At 39.6% G+C, this 16,668-nt stretch overlaps 1 non-coding gene across 1 annotated transcript; it reads left to right on the forward strand.

Moving 5' to 3' along the window:
* The first annotated feature begins 10,548 nt into the window (after positions 1-10,548).
* On the forward strand, positions 10,549-10,655 carry LOC141709317 (small nucleolar RNA R71). Its single transcript, XR_012569901.1, has one exon. It is a non-coding gene; the product is annotated as a small nucleolar RNA R71 (small nucleolar RNA).
* Positions 10,656-16,668: the final 6,013 nt, after the last annotated feature.

Consider the following 16,668-nt stretch of genomic DNA (forward strand, 5'->3'; position numbering starts at 1 on the left):
ACATTAACAAGAGTATTAAGTTCAACAAAACAAGAAACGAGCATCCAAGATTATAACTTAAAACAAAGAATCACAAGAATAAACTAGATCTTCTTCGCCTTCGTTGAATTTGTGCTATAGGTCTTCTCGATGTCTTCTCCTTCAACTCTCTTCTTAAAAACGTCTTTTAGTTGTCATAATATAGCAGTCCAATTAATCCATATGTCCAGAGAACAGTCTTTTAATTGATACAGGAATCTGGAATCATGAACTGGCGCGGCCGTACGCTTCACCAGCGCGGGCGCGCTGACATTCTGCTTCTCTGGCGCGGGCGCGTGCTAGCACAGCGCGGGTGCGCTGACCTTCTGGAAAAAATGATTTTGCTTTTTTTATTCAGCTGGTTCTTGACGTCTTTGCACGAGCAATCTTCACGACACCTTCCTAACACCATTTTAGCATCAAACTAATGCTAAATCACCTTGACCCCTGTTATATGCCTGAAATGCAAAAACACTACAAAACACATCAAAAATACAAATAACTTGAGTACAAACATCAATTCAAGCTTTTATAGAGCATATTAAATGGACATAAATGCCACTTAACAATCTTCCATTTCTTTATCCCTGGGTTGGGGCGGAGGCGGCTGAACAGAGGCGGCTGCCTTGTTCTTTCTTGTTGTCATGATTGTTTAGAGATAATGTAAACTCGAATGTTAACACGCATATTTCAGATCTAAAATACCTTATAATCACCGCTATGAGCTCCAAAAGTACTACAACACTACAACAAGGGTAGATAAATAAGGTCCACTAACGATGTTTTAAGAAAGTATGCTTAGGGAAAAAGTAGATCTGAGAAAGCAAGAGTAGAACCCCAACTGAAGTGTAGTGTTCTGATCTTATGGGCAGAGTAAGGTCAGCGAAAATGAACACCACTGGTCGGAGGTTCGACCCCTCCTTCTAGCGCCAATGATAATTTCAGATCACCCCGGGGTGGTCTCCTTGTTCTACCCAGACTCAAACTCCATTTGAGCAGAAATGATGGCGGTTTATGGTGTAGCTGTAGGATGGGCTCCTGCAAAATAGAACTGGAGGGGGGTGGCACCCCCGCGGCACCTCCGGTGTGAGAATGAGAAAGGGTATTAGAGAAGAAAGGGTAAAATAGGAATTACGAGAATATATATGGAGTGTGTATATGTGTTTATATTGTAAAGATGAAGTAACCCCCAACACGCCTTTTGTTTAGCCTTTTATAGATTTTCCATTAGGGTTTAGGGGTTTGTACTTTTGATCTGAGCCGTGATGTATTTTGGGCCAAAGGATGTGTGGACGTCTGTGATGAGCTATCGTACCTCTAGATCCGGACCGTTGGAAGGTTCTGGATCCAGACCATCTGGATGGCAGTGATCTTACCACGTGTCCCGAAGTCTCCTAGGACTATTTCCAATTGGACCCTGGTGTCACGGACCTAGAACTCCCTTAGTTCAACCGCACCGGCACTTAGCTCTTGTCTCCCCTTGAGAACAACTAATCAAGCCTTTCTAGCCAACTAAGTGAACACTGTTAGGGCACAAATCATGCAAGTATACGCGTTCGCAAGTAATATAGAATGATTTCTAGTTCGTTCCCACAGAGAATCTGATTAATTATATTTAATTAACACTTACTCACCAATGTATGATTACTCTTCAATGTCAAGACAATAACAATTAAGGTTGATTAACTAATATTAACTACGAGAATTAAACACTTAAATTATCAATATTAAACAAACATGAGATCATAACTTCATTAATACTTCATTCAATAGTCATTGTTATTACCCTTAGCATGTAATGGTGATGATATTAATCGAACAAAACGAAACTGATAAATGCCAACTTTCATTGTACGAATACCATTCTACCAAGCATCCACAATTAAGATAGAAGTTGAATAGGCATCAATTATGTTGAGACCCTATATGTCTACAGAATTTGACAACATAACAATTTAAGCGCAAGTTATTCATTATGATTACACAGGGCAAGTAAAACAGTTAGAGTTACCCACTAATCATGCATACAATACATGAACCTATACTAGCATGGCAAGTTCTAAATCTCAAGATTCACTGTCACTGCACAAGAGATTAACACGCTATCTTATATGTTCACGACGCACATAAGATGAATAAGCACAACCTATACTAAATATCATACAATCACCACATACCAAGGTATTAAACAATTAACTAAAGAAATCCATAATAAATCCGCTTTGACCCATGATCAAGATTAGCCCATGATAGAACTCATCGTCACCATGGGTTCATATGAAAACATGATATTAACACAACGATATAAACTAATAAAAATATTTAATAAAAACAGAGTACGTCACAAGAGTATTAAGGTTCAAAGAGTAAAGAAAACTAGCATCCACTGTTACAACGAATTAAAAGAATCTCAAGATAAATGTATGCTTCCTCTTCTTCGTTGTTGCGTGCTAAAACGGTCTTCTTAATCTTCTCTCCTTGTTACTTGTTCCTTGCTTCTTGTGAAAACGTCTCCCAAATAGGTTTATATAAGAGTCCACAAGAAACAGTGCTGTCAGAAGCCCAATAGAACTCGAATTAGAAAATCCAAAATTAAAATTCCCGCACCCAGGCGGCCGCCTCCAATCTCCACTTGGGCGCCTCCTAGCAGGCGGTCTCCTGCTCCTTCCAGGCGGGCAACTGCAACCTTTCTGGAAAAATAATATTTTTGCTTCTGATTTTACTGATTTCTTCGCAAAACTCCCCGCAACTTATCCCAAGCACTACCCTAAGCTTATTTTGATGAATTCTCCCTATATAAGCAAATTATACCCTGAAATGCAAAAACACTAGAAAAATGCATCAAATACACAAAAATACTTGATTTTAAGACATCAATTCAAGCCATTATAAGACGCTCTAAGTGGTATAAAATGCCACTTATCACACCCCCAAACTTAAATCGATGCTTGCCCTCAAGCGTCGTAGATTCAAAAACAGAATAGAAACATGCATGAATGCAAACTACGTAAAATACAGTGATCCCCATCGCGATGACTAAACCAACCAACACATGACATATTAACAAATGCAATTAGGCGACTAAAGATCAATCAAACCACGCAAGCTAACATACAACTAGAAACGTGATGTGTGTGAATGCTTAATAGATATGCTTCAAAACTAGATCAATCATCATAACTTAATTATCCTCAAGGCAATCACAAGATTATACGATGAATATATTCTAGACACAAAATGACTTATAACACTTCAAGATCATTGGAGTTTATTACGGAATCTTGCTTTTATTCAACACATAATAAATGCTTATTGGATCGTGCAATGAGTGTGGTCCACAAAAGATTTATAAAATGGCATCCATTTAGCGAGCGTTAGGTTAGCGGATCCCAGACTATAAAAGCCTTAGGTTACTAGGCACGAAGTCCCCTAAGAACTTAATAACTCGAATACCAAAGAGTTCACTCTTGATCAATTATACATTAAACCATATTTTTTTCCTCTTTTTTTTTCTTTTTCTATTTTTTTAAATATCTGAGCAAGTTCGTTTCACTCCATCTTGCTCAACCCTAGACTACTCGCATACAATACGAGCCAGCTACTAGCCAATTGACGCCTAGCCACAACTAGCAATGATTTCCATTTTTTACTCCAATTTTATCCTTTCATGCCTTTTATCATTAAGAGCCTATATACATTCTAAGCATAAGCAATAGATTAACCTCAAAAACCATCAAATCATGACAACAATCTAGTCCTTAAGCATACTCTAAGACTTAGTGAAATTACAAGTGTTTCTAGCATGCATGCCAACCTAACAAGATTAAACATCACTCTAACGCTATCACTACACTTGCATCAATATCACATATCAATCGGTAAAGCAACACAAAAGGGATCATGGTATATGCATGAGCTATATGACATGATAAATAAAGATATTAAAAAAAACTATATAAAAAAAACTATATGGCAAAATATGCAACTATATGAACTAAACTATCATAAAAATGCAACTACATGACACACACACACAAATATGTTCCCTAACTACCACCCCCAAACTTAAAATCTTCACTGTCCCCAGTGAAGGTAATAGAAAGGAACACAGGGTATACCTACTCAGAAGAATCATAATCATCATCACCCTCAGAGGGTGGAGTGTCATGAGGTGGATAAGCAGAATCCTCACCAAAAACGGGCCACTGGATGTCAGCTCTAAGGCCTCTAAATGCAGTCCCAAGTGCTAGGGTGAGCTCCTGCGCAAACCTACTATGCGACTCATACATCACATCCATCCTCCTCGAAAGCCTTCTGTACTGGACATCAGCCAATCCCGAACCATCTCCTCACAGGCCTCCGGAAGAACCTGCCTCCCCCTGTGCTTGACTGGGCCTAGCCATGGTAGCACCAGCTGCTGAACGTCCTCCTGGAAGGTGATATCCCAAACCATGTAACTCGGGCTCTCCACCCGTCCACTCCTGTATCGTATTCAGCATTGATGAATCAATAGGAGCGGCCTGCATCTGCAACTACTCATAAGAAGGCTAGTGGACTCCAACAGCCTTGCACAGCTTTGTGACAATAGAGGCATACGGGATATTGTACTGCGACTTCCCCCTCAAAAACTTCAAAATCCCTTGGTAGATAAACTCACCAAGGTCCACGTAATACTCCTTATTCGGAATCCCCCACAACAACCTGGCTCTCTCAACTGTAACCTCATGTGCATGTGAAGAAGGAAGAATATTAGCACAAATAAATGCATTTCATGCACGAGCACACCTGTTCATGACGACAGCAAGGAAAGAACGATAATCGTTAGACCCCCTCTTAAACTTCCACACCGTGCCCGACTGACAGAGAGTAGCAATAATCAAGTCTGAGTTAAAATCCTCAAGGGCCTTTTCATTCCAATTCTCCTCCTGGGGTTTCCTTTGTCGTTGCCCAATAACACGGCGAATCACCTTGGGCTGATAATCAACAGTAAGTCCATGAACAACAGAATACCCATTCTTGTCAGCCTTGGCGTTCGGATAGAACTCGCGAACAACATTCATCGGTACAGCCTCAGGTGACTCGCAGAAAATAATCCAACCCTTCTCTGCAATTATCGGCAACAACTCACCATCCCTTCCCGATGGCAAAAACCCCTTTCTCCTTCAGAATCGGCTTAGTCAGAAGCTTAGCATACTCCTCCTCAACAGGCCTATCCACCAAACGGGGCCTCGCAGCAGTACTCCTTGAAGAATCAGCAGTCGGAATGGTGTTGCTGCTCTCTACAGTTCGAGATCTCTTTGGGGCCATTGAAACTGAGAATACGAATTTGAGAGTTGTGTTTTGTGTGTAGGAAAGGGTTTGTAAGTTGAAAGTATATGGTAGGTAGGTATTTGGAGAGGTTGTGTGTATATATAGGGTAATGATAGGGTTAAAATTAGATTAGGAGTGGGGATTGTGGTTGTGTTGTAGAAGGAAATTGTGGGTTAATGGGGGTTGTGGTTGTGGTTTTGTTTTTGATTTTTTGTTTTTCTGTTTTTTTATAGACTGAAACTATTTTTTCTCGGTACAGGTCCGCAGGCGGTCGCCTGGAACCAGCAGGTGGGCGCCTGCTAGCACGCGGCCGCCTAGTCCTAGCAGGCGGGCGCCTACAAGGTCACTGGAAAATATTTTTTTCTGCCCTCATGTTTCTGATTTTTTTGGGTTTTTGAATAAAGTACTAAATTCTAAGGGTTCCTATGGTCTCATATCTTGGGTTGGCTCCCAAGAAGCGCTTCTTTTACGTCATTAGCTTGACGTAGAGTACTGCGATCAAGTTGACAATAAAATGGCACTAACCACTTCCCGGTTTGCTGTATCCCCATAATAGTGCTTCAATCTCTGACCATTTACTTTGAATTCTTGGCCCGGATCATTCTCAAAAATCTCCACCGCTCCCTGTGGAAACACAGTTTTGATGATAAATGGTCCAGACCACCTTGATTTCAACTTTCTAGGAAAAATTCGGAGACGAGAGTTGAATAGAAGAACTTGTTGCCCCGGCACAAATGACTTAGGAGACAGCTTCCAGTCGTGCCACCTTTTTACTTTTTCCTTGTACATTTTGTTATTTTCGTACGCTTGAAGTCGAAATTCATCAAGTTCATTTAACTGAAACATTCGCTTCTTTCCAGCTGCATCTAGATCAAGGTTTAACTTCTTTAATGCCCAATAAGCCTTATGCTCAAGCTCTGCAGGTAAATGAAATCCCTTACCATATACTAGTTGAAACGGGGACATCCCAAGTGGAATCTTGTATGCTGTTCTATAAGCCCAAACAGCTTCATCGAGCTTCAAAGACCAATATTTCCTTGACGAAAAACGACTTTCTCTAGAATACGCTTGATCTCTCTATTAGATACTTCAGCTTGACCATTAGTTTACGGATGATAAGTAGTAGCAATGTGATGATTCACGTTGTAGCGTTGCATCATAGAAGTGAACGTACGATTGCAGAAATGTGACCCTTCATCACTTATGATAACTCGTGGCGTTCCAAACCTTGTGAATATCTGCTTATGAAGAAAACTCAACACTACCTTTGCATCATTAGTCGGCAGAGCCTTGACTTCTACCCATTTCGAGACATAATCGACTGCCAACAAGATGTACTGATTATTGCAGGACGAGATAAATGGTCCCATAGAATCGATTCCCCAAATATCGAAGACCTCAACTTCAAGCATCACATTCAAAGGAATCTCATCCTTTCTGGTAAGATTCCCAACTCTTTGGCAACGATCACACCTTAAAACAAACTGATATGCATCCTTAAACAACGTAGGCCAGAAAAAAACCTGCTTGAAGAATACGAGCTGCTGTCTTTTCACCACCATAATGTCCACCATAAACTGTGGAATGATAGTCTCGTAATATCCCCTCCGTCTCACAGAATGTGATAAATTTCCTGATGATTTGGTCTACTACCTGTCTAAACAAATATGGTTCATCCCACATGTACCACTTCACCTCATGCAAAAACTTCTTCTTTTGAGCCGTATTCATATTAGGAGGAATTATATTACTAACAAGATTGTTCACAATGTCTGCAAACCATGGCTTTGCCTCTTGAATTGTGAACAACTGCTCATCCGGAAAAGATTCGTTGATCAATATCTTATCATGTGAGGTAGAATCGGGATTCTCCAATCTAGAGAGATGGTCAACTACTTGATTTTCAGTACCTTTTCGATCCTTGATCTCTAACTCAAATTCCTGTAGCAAGAGCACCCAACGAATAAGTCTAGGCTTCGAATCCTTCTTTGAGACCAGATAGCGGATGACAGCGTGATCAGTGAATACTGTCACATTTGTCCCAAGTAGATACGATCGAAATTTCTCGAAACTAAAAACTATAGCCAAGAGCTCCTTCTCAGTAGTGGTGTAGTTCAGTTGAGCTTCATTTAGTGTCTTACTAGCATAGTAGACCACATGAAAGATATTAGACTTTTGCTGCCCAAGAACTGCTCCCACTGCATAATCACTTGCATCACACATCATCTCAAAAGGTTCTCTTCAATCAGGTGCCGTAATAACTAGTGCAGTGATTAAACTCTTCTTGAGAGTCTCAAATGCTGCCAAACATTCATCATCAAATTTGAAAGGCACATCTTTCTCGAGCAAGTTGCACAACGGCTTAGAAATCTTAGAGAAGTCCTTGATAAAACGCCGATAAAAACCCGCATGACCAAGAAAACTACGGATTCCTTTCAAAAAAATAGGTGGTGGAAGATTTTCAATGACTCCCACCTTGGCTTTATCCATCTCAAGACCCTTACTAGAGACCTTATGCCCAAGAATGATGCCTTGTTGCACCATGAAGTGATATTTTTCCCAATTGAGCACCAAATTAGTTTCCACACACCTTTTGAGCACCGAACGAAGATTATTCAAGCATTCATCATACGAATGTCCAAAGACAGAGAAGTCGTCCATGAACACTTCGACATTATTTCCAATCATATCAAAAAAATATAGCCATCATGCATCTCTGAAAAGTGGCAGGTGCACCACATAACCCAAAAGAAACTCTACGGAAAGCAAACGTGCCGAATGGACAAGTGAAAGTAGTCTTCTCTTGATCTTCTGGTGCAATGCAAATCTGATTGTAGCCCGAATAGCCATCCAGAAGACAATAATACTCATGACCAGCCAACCTGTCGAGCATCTGATCAATAAATGGAAGAAGGAAGTGATCATTCCTTGTGGCCTTATTCAACTTTCTATAATCCATGCAAACCCTTCAGCCTGTGACTGAGCTCGTTCTTTTCATTTCCTACCACAATAATACCTCCTTTCTTAGGTACACATTGTACGGGGCTCACCCAAGAACTGTCAGAAATAGGATATATGATTCCTACATCTAGCCACTTTAGAATTTCTTTCTTCACCACTTCTTTCATTATAGGATTAAGCCTTCGCTGTTGCTCAACCGTTGGCTTGCTAACTTCCTCTAGCAGAATTTTATGCATACAGTACGAAGGGCTGATCCCTTTTATATCTGTTATAGTCCATCCTATGGCCGATTTGAATTCTCTTAAAATCCTCAAGAGCTTATCCTCATCACTACGTGAAAGGTTAGATGCAATAATAACAGGCAAAGTAGATGCATCACCTAAAAAGGCATACCTCAAGTATTCAGGCAATGGTTTAAGCTCCAATGTAGGTGCTTCCTCAATAGATGGTTTGAGCTTTCCCTCAGCATTCTTGAGATCAGTATTCCCAAGAGATTCAAATGGCATGTCTAGCTTTCATTTCCAAGGAGAAGCATTTAGATATTGTAACTGCTAATTGCCTTCCTCATCATCACTGTCAAATTCCCCCAATAAGGCTTTTTCTAAGGCATCAGACCTTAGCACATGATCAAGTTCTGAAATAACTACAGAATCGACCAAATCCATCTTGAAGCACTCCTCATCTTCCGTAGGGAATTTCATCACATTGAACACATTGAATGTCACATCCTGATCTTGCACCCTCATAGTAAGTTCACCTTTTTGCACATCAATCAAGGTACGGCCTGTAGCCAAGAATGGTCTTCCCAAGATTATGGGAATCTTCTTATCTTCCTCGAAATCTAGAATGACAAAATCTGCAGGAAAGATGAGCTTGTCCACCTTTACTAGCACGTCCTCCACAATGCCTCGTGGGTATGTAATAGAACAATCAACCAATTGTAGAGACATGTAGGTGGGCTTTGGATCAGGCAAATTCAGCTTTTTAAAGATAGACAACGACATTAGATTGATGCTTGCTCCCAAATCGCAAAGGCACTTGTCGAATGACAACTTTCCAATGGTGTAAGGAATGGTGAAGCTACCTGGATCCTTAAGCTTTGGAGGTAACTTTTGTTGCAGCACAACACTGCATTCTTCCGTCAGAGCAACGGTATCAAGATCATCCAGTTTCACCTTCCTTGAAAGAATACCTTTCATGATTTTAGCATAACTAGGCATTTGCTCTAGAGCCTCAGCGAAAGGTATGTTGATGTGAAGTTTCTTGAACACCTCCAGAAATTTACCAAACTGCTTGTCCAGCTTTTGTTTTTAAAATCTCTTAGGGAAAGGTGGTGGAGGATAGAGCTGTTTCTCCCCTGTATTATCCTCAGGCAGAGTGTGTTCAACAGTAGTCTTCCTTGGTTCACCCTCTTTCTCCTTTTGCTTTTCTTCTTAATTTACAACTTCAGCTTCTCCATCTTTTGCTTTTTCAGTATCAGCAACTTTTCCAGACCTTAAGGTGACAGCTTTGACTTGCTCCTTAGCTTCCTTCCTTCCTGGCACTTCAGTATCGCTGGGAAGTGTGCCAGGTTGACGATTGAGCAAGGCATTGGCTATTTGACCGATTTGATTTTCCAAGGTCTTGATAAAAACAGCCTAACTTTTGCACAATAGCTTTAACTCCTCAAAATCAGCACTAGAATGTGGAGCAGCAGCTCCTTATTGATTATATGATTGCCTTTGAGCATATTGCTGAGGTTGCTGGAATCTAGGTGAATTAAATGGTTTACTTGCAGCTTGCTGATATGGTTGCTGAACAGCATTCTGATTATTGCTCCAGCTGAAATTGGGATGATTTCTGTTATTAGGATGATAAGTAGCTGGCACAGGCTGTTGCGGTCGCTGACAGTTGTTCACATACTGAACAGATTCATTAACAAGAGAACACTGATCCGTAGCATGAGAGCCTGCACAAAGCTCACAAACAATAGCTATTTGATTGACTCCATAGTTGGCTAAAGAATCGACCTTTATAGACAGCGCTTGGAGCTGCACTGCAATAGCTATAGCTGCATCAACTTCCAGAATACCTGCTACCTTACAAAGCATCATCCTTTGAGTTGGGTTTTGATACTCGTTTACAGCCATAGTTTCAATAAGATTATAGGCTTCAGTATAGCTTTTGGCCCACAAAGCGCCTCCAGAAGCTGCATCGAACATGGGCCTAGAATGGGCCCCCAAACCTTTGTAAAAACCAGTGATCACCATCTAGTCACGCATACCATGATGTGGACACTTTCTCAACATCTCCTTGTAGCGCTCCAAAGCTTCACACATAGATTCTCCTTGCTGCTGCGCAAACTAAGTAAGAGCACTCCTCATAGCTACAGTCTTAGCCATTGGATAGAAATTCACCAGAAACTTTTGCGCGAGATCTTCCCAAGTAGTGATGGACCCAGATGGTAAAGAATGTAACCAATCCTTAGCTTTGTCCCTCAGAGAGAATGGGAAAAGACTCAGCTTGATAGCCTCATCAGTGACACCATTATATTTGAAAGTACTACAGATCTCGACAAAATTCCTGATATGCATGTTGGGATCTTCAGTCGCAGCACCTCTGAAAGAAATAGAATTCTGCACCATCTGAATAGTGCCCGTCTTGATTTCGAAAGTATTGGCCTGAATAGCCGGATGAATGATGCTTGACTGAATGTCATCAATTTTAGGCCGAGAAAAGTCCATAAGAGCTGGATCAGCTGGAACTATATGATCACCCATTGTTACAGGTTCTTTCTTCTCACTTTCTGTATCCGAATCTTCAAAAACTATCTTCTTCGAAAGGTCAAGAGCTGAATCTGTCTCCTCATCCGTATCAAGATTTATCTTGTGGTTGTGACAACGTGTTTGCATAAACGCTCGCTAGAGTACCTGAAACACAACCGGAAGCAGTAAGTAACATATCTTAATCAATGAATTCTAATGACCACTGATGGCAAGTACATAAACTAAACAAATTAACACCGAGTCCCCAGCAGCGGCGCCAAAAACTTGTTAGGGCACAAAGCATGCACTAATTAAATCAAGCAAGTATACGCGTTCGCAAATAATATAAAATGATTTCTAGTTCATTCCCACAGAGACTCTGATTAATTATATTTAATTAACACTTACTCACCAATGTGTGATTACTCTTCAATGTCAAGACAATAACAATTAAGATTGATTAACTAATATTAACTACGAGAATTAAACACTTAAATTATCAATATTAAACACACATGAGATCATAACTTCATTAATACTTCATTCAATAGTTATTGTAATTACCCTTAGCATGTAATGGTGATGATATTAATCGAACAACACGAAACTGATAAACGCCAACTTTCGTTGTACGAATACCATTCTACCAAGCATCCATAATTAATATAGAAGTTGAATAGGCATCAATTATGTTGAGACCCTATATGTCTACAGAATTTGACAACATAACGATTTAAGCGCAAGTTATTCATTATGAATACACAGGGCAAGTAAAATGGTTAGAGTTACCCACTAATCATGCATACAATACATAAACCTATGCTAGCATGGCAAGTTCTAAATCTCAAGATTGACTATCGCTTCACAAGAGATTAGCACGCTAACTTATATGTTTGCGACGCACATAAGACGAATAAGCACAACCTATGCTAGATATCATACAATCACCACATACCAAGGTATTAAACAATTAACTAAAGAAATTCATAAAAAATCCGCTATGACCCCTTGATCACGATTAGCCCATGATAGAACTCATCGTCACCATGGGTTCATATGAAAACATGATATTAACACAATGATATAAACTAATAAAAATTCTTAATAAAAACATAGTACGTCACAAGAGTATTAAGGTTCAAAGAGTAAAGAAAAATAGCATCCACTGTTACAACGAATTACAAGAATCACAAGATAAACGTATGCTTCCTCTTCTTCGTTGTTGCGTGCTAAAACGGTCGTCTTAATCTTCTCTCCTTATTACTTGTTCATTCCTTCTTGTGAAAACGTCTCCCAAATAGGTTTATATAAGAGTCCACAAGAAACAAGGCTGTCAGAAACCCAATATAACTCGAATTAGAAAATCCAGAATTAAAATTCCCGCACCCAGACGGCCACCTCCAATCTCCACGCGGGCGCCTCCTAGCAGGCGGTCGCCTGCTCCTTCCAGGCGGGTGCCTGCAACCCTTATGGAAAAATAATATTTTTGCTTCTGATTTTGCTGATTTCTTCGCACAACTCCCCGCAACTGATCCCAAGCACTACCCTAAGCTTATTTTGATGAATTATCCCTATATAAACAAATTATACCCTGAAATGCAAAAACACTAGAAAAACGCATCAAATACACAAAATACTGGATTTCAAGACATCAATTCTAGCTATTATAAGACGCTTTAAGTGGTATAAAATGCCACTTATCAAACACCCACAAGAACACTTAGAGTATTTTGAAGAAAGAGAGGAACTTTTATTACTAAGAGCACTAGTATTTACAAATGAGAGCTTGTACAACTTCTTGGATGATCCTCCAAATGAGGGGACCTCCTCTATTTATACTACTCCAAGGAGAATTCTAGAACCTTTTACAATATTCTCCCCGTCAAGAAGGTTCTAGGAGTTTCCATCTAAAATATCTATCTAAGATATTTTCTAAGTACATTCCATAAGATTCTAGAGCTTTCTTTTATGTACAAAAGATTACTATAATATTCTAGATTAATCTAGAAAGTTCCGCAACGAAAAATGGCATGGAAGGGTCGATATTTAAGCAGGTATGTGACACTCTTCCCCGCTTAATTCAGAGATGCCCTCGTCGACGTGTGATCATCTAGAATCCGTCTCTTGAACTGCCACAAGTCTTGTTTATTCTCCCATGTAGCCTCACTTGTGGGTAGTCCTTTCCACTTAACCAAGTATTGGGTACTTGGTGGTATGCCTCATCGCCGAATGACCTGATTGGCCAGCACCCCGTCCACTTCTCGCTCAAATGACTTTGTCATCAATGGAGGTGCGTGAGATGAATCATTCTTCAAGGGGTCTTCCACGTCCTCATGATAAGGCTTTAGCATTCTCACATGAAAGAATGGATGAATCTTCATATTGGGAGGTAGTTGCACCTTATAAGACACCTTCCCAACTTTTCCAACTACCTCAAATGGTCCTTCGTACTTGCGAATGAGCCCTTTATGCACCTTTAGAAAGACCTTAAATTGTTGGGGCAAAAGCTTGACCATTACCTTGTCGCCCACATGATACTCCATTGGTCATCGCCTAACATCCTCCCATTTCTTCATCTTTTTGGCCGCCTTGTTAAATATGCTCTCGCCATATCCGCTTATTCCTCCCAAGACTTAGCCATGTGCAAGGCTTCCGGACTTTGCCCACTTTGTTAGTGTGCAACGGAATGAGGGGTTAGGGGTTGTTGGCCCGTCGTGACCTCAAACGGGCTCTTATTCGTTGCCTCGCTCCTTTATAAGTTATAAGAGAATTGAGCCACATCCAACAACTTTTCCCAATCCCTTTTGTTAGCCCCCATAAAGTGCCTCAAGTAGCACTCAAGTAAAGCATTTACTCTCTCGGTTTGCCCATCGGTTTGGGGGTGAAATCTAGTAGAGAAGTGTAATTTGGACCCCAAGTAATTGAACAATTCTCGCCATAACTTCCCCGTGAAGTGTGGGTCTCGATCACTTATGATGGTTTTGGGGAGCCCCCAAAACTTAACCACATTCTTGAAGAACAACCGTGCGGCCTCCTCAGCAGTGCAATCGGTGGTGGCTGCTATGAACATCCCATACTTAGAAAATATGTCCACCACCACCATGATAGAACCAAAACCCTCGGACTTAGGTAAGGCCGAGAGAAAGTCAAATGAGACACTCTCCCATGGTCGAGTAGGAATAGGGAGTGGCTCCAGTAGACCCGCTGGTTGCTTATTATCCACCTTGTCTTGTTGGCATACAAGACAAGTCTTCACATAGGCCTCCACATCATCTTTCATTTGGGGCCAAAAGTAGTTCTTGTAATAACCCCAAAATTTTGAATTTTTTTGTAACCCTTATGAATAGTGTTTTTGCTGATTATGCTGAATGAGAAAACTTTTCATGCCACACTATGTAGGGGTTCTTTTATTGATCTTCTGAGATCTTATTAGTACTTTATATGGGATATAAGTGTATGTAAAGATCGTCAGAATCCAAATCCGAACACTTTGATTTTTTCCCGGAAATCCACTAGATACGGAAAGAATTGAGTATAAGGTAACAGGATAAAAAGGATTTAAAATAAAGGATTATAAGAGAGGATCATAAAAAGATTATAATTTATTGAGAAAGGTTAAGGAAACCCAGGTAATAAGATCCCGGGTATGATCCCTCAAACGAGAAACGAGAACGAAAGTTAAGCGAACCGTATAACAGATCAGCGGTCATTAGGCAAACAATTAGGATGTTAATCAAGGAGGTTAGGGATGATGAGGTCATCCGACCAATAAGAAGAGGGCAAGTAAGGGATGATGACATCATAAGCATGACATCAGAGGGAAGGAGGTGTGGATGAATGATAACCACACAAAGTTCAAGGTTATTAAGGTAATTAACCAACATCTAAACAAAAACAACCAACCAAAAACAAATTAAAGCAAAAAACACAAAATCATCTCTTTCTTCCAAGCTTGCTCTCGGCTTTTCCCCATTTTCAAGAAGACGAATTTCAAAATTCAAGTTCCAAGCTTCCTTAATTGGTAAGATAATTATCTAGTACTCCTTATGCATAGATATAGCTATTCCATGAGTTTAAGCTTCAAATTCCTTCACAATCTCTTCCAATAATTCAAGGAAGAAGATGGTGAATAGTAACTTTCAAAGAAATAACTTTAGTTTCTTGAATTTTTATGAAAGTTTAAGGTTATACAAGCAAGGATCAAGGTTCTTTAGGCATTCAAAGCTCTTGTGATTGTGTTAAGAAGCTTCAAGAAGGTATAAACTCCAAACCCTAGCTTTAGTTTTGAGTATTTAGGAATGGTTATGAGTAATATAGTATATGTGAAGCATGAAGCTTGTTTGTTTAGAGTTTGGGTTGGAGTGGTAGTGGTATGAATGTTGAATCTTGTTGATTTGTTAAAGGAATTAAGTATAGTTTAAGTTCATGATGAGAATAACATAAATTGGAAGAACTTGAGGTGTTGGGACTGTTGTAGTGTGTTTTGGATGGATGTTGGTTGTATGAGTGAATTGGGATTGATTGGTGATTGATTTGGATTGGTTTAAATTTGGGAAATCGCGTAAACATAGCCGTCGTAATGCCCGATTTACTTTACACTGTTTTTGTTCTTAACATTAGGACCCATGAACTCACTGCTAGGTTTTGACCATTGCCATGTTTAGATAGTTCATGTTACGAGCTTCGTTTTGATATGTGGTTCGTTTGAATCCGATGTACGGTTTAGGAGAAACGACCGTTTTAAGTAACGACGTTTCGCGACCGAACCATTACCCCTCGCCTTACTTTGAAACCTTGGTTAAGGACCTTAAATGACTAATTGGGGTAAGAAACAATTATGTAAAGTGGATTAGGCAGTTGGTAAGGTACTCGCGAAAGAATCGCTTTAAAACCCCTAATGGTTAATTTATTAAAAATGGTGGAGCCGAGGGTACTCGAGCGACTTAAGTAAATCGTTAAGCGCGAAAGCGAACATTAGGACTCTAAATGGTTAAAGTCTAGTTTCTTAAGCGACCGGGGTCTAATTCCTACTTATGTTGTTGTTCATAGGTTATCGGACCCACTCTAAGCTTAAATCTATCCGGGAGCACTCAGGCAAGTTTTCTACCCGTATAACTGTTGTTGTGATGTATATGTGTATATGCATGATCTTGTGATAAATGCATATTTGTTATTAGCAAATTCTTGCGATATATTGGAGCATGTGATATGGTATATATGCATGCCTGTTTCGTATTCTTGACTTATATATCTGTTGGTTCAAATGCTTATTAGTAGTATAATACCTATGCTAGAGATAAGCAGTAGTTGCGTATACCCTGAGTATAGGGGACCCAAAGGTGAACCCTTTTCTAAAACCGGGAGTAGATGTTCCCGAGTATATGATATATATATATATATATATATTTATATATATATATATATATATTGATATGGTTTTTTTTAAAAACTATTAATCGAATAAGGTTTATTCGATAACTTCATATTATTTAATGAATATTACTTGAATATTCATTCGAGGACTTATGACTCCTTTTATTTTATTTAATGAATATTACTTGAATATTCATTCGAGTATTTATGACTCCTTTATATTATTTAATGTATATTACTTGAATATTCATTCGAGGATTTA

The sequence above is a fragment of the Apium graveolens genome, chromosome 2 (assembly GCF_009905375.1).
Source record: "Apium graveolens cultivar Ventura chromosome 2, ASM990537v1, whole genome shotgun sequence".
NCBI classification, from domain to species: domain Eukaryota; kingdom Viridiplantae; phylum Streptophyta; class Magnoliopsida; order Apiales; family Apiaceae; genus Apium; species Apium graveolens.